This window comes from Silurus meridionalis, chromosome 19 (genome assembly GCF_014805685.1).
Source record: "Silurus meridionalis isolate SWU-2019-XX chromosome 19, ASM1480568v1, whole genome shotgun sequence".
Taxonomy (NCBI): Eukaryota; Metazoa; Chordata; class Actinopteri; order Siluriformes; family Siluridae; genus Silurus; species Silurus meridionalis.
In genome coordinates this window covers 748,645-751,978 of record NC_060902.1, presented here as the reverse complement: position 1 = coordinate 751,978, position 3,334 = coordinate 748,645, and positions in this window count along the sequence as shown.

Here is a 3,334-nt window from a genome sequence, read left to right as displayed (position 1 = left end):
AGAGAGAGAGAGAGAGAGAGAGAGAGAGATGGTGTTTGGGGCGTCAGGTTTTAATCAGCAGCACTGCCTGTAATGAGCTCACTGTTCCTGTCTACTGAGATTGATGTCGTGTGTGTGTGTGTGTGTGTGTGTGTGTGTGTGTGTGTGTGTGTGTGGGCTCACACACACACACCTGTGTGTGTGTGTGTGTGTGTGTGTGTGTGTGTGTGTGTGTGTGTGTGTGTACACACACACACACACACACACATAAAGAGCATACTGTACTACATGTTATAACGGCCCTGTAAAGCGAGATGTTTGTGTTCAACATATATACAGATGTACAGAAGTGTGTGTGTGTGTGTGTGTGTGTGTGTGTGTGTGTGTGTGTGTGTGTGTGTGTGTGTGTGAGATTCCTCTTGGTCGATGATGTCATCATGAACCTGCGCTGAACTTTTCCTGTCAGCTGTCATTAATGTCACATTTATTTTCTCGCTTTTCTCCAAACCTCCACCTTTTTCTTTCTTTCTTTCTTTCTTTCTTTCTTTCTTTCTTTCTTTCTTTCTTTCTTTCTTTCTTTCTTTCTCCTTCTCTCCACTCTTTCTCTCTTTCACAATTCCTCCTTTATCTATTTTTGTCTCTTTTACTTCCATATGTGTGTCTAGCTTTACCTCTCTCTCTCTCTCTCTCTCTCTCTCTCTCTCTCTCTCTCTATTTCTTTTCTTTTCTCTGTTTTTTTGTTCTCACACTGATTGAGTTACAGAGAGTTTGTTCAGGAGCCAGAAAGTGCCAGGCTGCTCTGATTAAGGAAAAACCCAGAAATTTCCAAATGATGAGAGAGAGGAGAGAGAGAGAGAGAGAGAGAGAGAGAGAGAGAGAGAGAGAGAGAGAGAGAGAGAGAGAGAGAGAGAGTGAGAGAGAGAGAGAGAGAGAGAGAGAGAGAGAGAGAGAGAGAGAGAGAGAGAGAGAGAGAGGAGTGTAAATGGTCTGTTTGTCTTTGAGACACATATGGAAGTCATTTTCTTCTCTGAAGCTCTGCAGTTGGAAATCCTTCTGATTGGTCGTCGCTGCTCCAACGAGTTCTCTGATAGGTGGAAATCAGTCCATGTAAAAAACACAGGAAGTGAAAAATAACAATGTTTAAATTACAATTGCTAAATGCTAACTAGCCTCCTGTAAAATAAATACATAAATAAAATAAATCATCTCGCAGTTCTAGTAGTAATAATCTCATCTCCTCAGAGTGCTTTAATCCCAATTTTCCTAAATCACGCCCACTTTACAATCACTGTGCTGATTTAATAGCTGTTTAGGGGCGTGGCTAAACTTCCAGTACTGATCTTAATTTCCATATTCACTCTGGAGAATCCTGGATATTGTATTATTATTATTATTATTATTATTATTATTATTATTATTAATTGGACAGAATAAAATAAAATCCTGGAGTTTTTACAGCTTCATTCATTCTGTTATATTTATTATATGTTGTTTTATTAATGACCCCCTTGTTTATATTTTGTCAGTTTGTCTAATTATTCAGTATTTTATCAGAATTTTTTTCATTACTCACTATTTATACACAGGATTATTATTATTATTTGTGATTAATGATCTTCTTCTTCTTCTTTTGGCTGCTCCATTAGGGGGCGCCACAGCAGATCATCTGTCTCCATACCCCCCTGTCCACTACAGTTTCACACCAACTACCTGCATGTCTTTTCTCACCACATCCATAAACCTCCTCCTTGTTCTTCCTCTTTTCCTCCTTCCTGGTGTCTCCATCCTCAGCATTCTCCTACTGATATACCCCATGTCCCTGCTCTGCACATGTCCAAACCATCTCAATCTCACCTCCCTCACCTTGTCTCCAAAACATGTGCTATCCCTCTAATAAACTCATTTCTAATCCTGTCCATCGTCGTCACTCCCAACGAACATCTCAACATCTTCAGCTCTGCTACCTCCAGCTCCACCTCCTGTCTTTTGGATTCTGCAACTCTAATGATAATGAGCTAAATATAAAATAAAGCATAAATTAATACATATTACAGTAATAAATATACTTTTGACACACAATGCTTTAATAGTTAATACAGTATTTACTAATCCTGTTATAACAATAGTTTATAGTTTATAGACTGTTATAGAAACTAATACAATACAGTTATAGGGGTTTTTATTTATTTGCAATCCCAGTAGTGGACAGCAGATGGCAGCAGAATACTACTACTACTACTACTACTACTAATAATAATAATAATATTAATAATAATAATAATACATTTACTTCATGATTAAATGAAAGATAAAATATCTAAAAAAGATAGAAAGATAAAATCGAAATATAAAAATAGAAACATTTAATAAAGATAAAATTTAAAAAATCTGACATTAATATAATTATTACATTTGCATATTGCTGTTCATTTTTGGTTTCTTTTAGTTGTAATTTTTTTCAATGGTAAATTACATAAAAATTTGATTGACACTTTAGATAAAATATATAATCACTGCACCTCAACATCGTTTATCTGTAATAAATTAAAAAAGAAATGTTCCCACTGTGGGACGAATAAAGGGTTATCTTAAATAGACATTCAGTGGAACCCAGATGAGGATGAGGTTCCCTCTTGAGTCTGGTTCCTCTCAAGGTTTCTTCCATCTCAGGGAGTTTTTCCTTCACCACAGTCTCCACCGAATTGTTCATCAGGGAGAAACTTACACTTATTAAGAACATCATCATTTTTATCACCATATTATCTGTGTAAAGCTCTGAGACGATGTTCATTATTAAAAGCTCAAAACAAATAAAAAAAATATTGAATTGAATTAGAATAGAGAATAGGATTCTACAAAACACATTGAATATGAAATAAATCTACAATATGTGTAAAAAGTAATAAAATAAGATATTTTGTAAATATGTTGTACAAATTAGATTATATAATATACACAACACTCAACACACAAATCATCTGAGATTACATTTTAAAATTAAGTTTTCTTTGTTTGTTGTTGTTTTTTAAATAAAGACAAATGAAGGAATTCTGGGTAAAGTGATGCATTTTGTTCTTGCAGTTACTAACATTAACCACTAGGTGAGTTCAATACAAAACTTATATTGAGTTGTTTTGTGTGATAGATTGTGCGCTCCCTCTTTCCGCCACTAGAGGAAGGACTGGGTAGTGGGCGTGGTTTGATGAAATCTAAGCTCCGCCTCAGGGCCTGTTCTCCGGTGTGTATTTGCATACAATTTTCATATATTTGCATGATATGTGTGTCAGTAGGGCATCGCTCACATGTAACAGGGCCAATGAAAACGTGAGAAACACACACACACACACACACACAC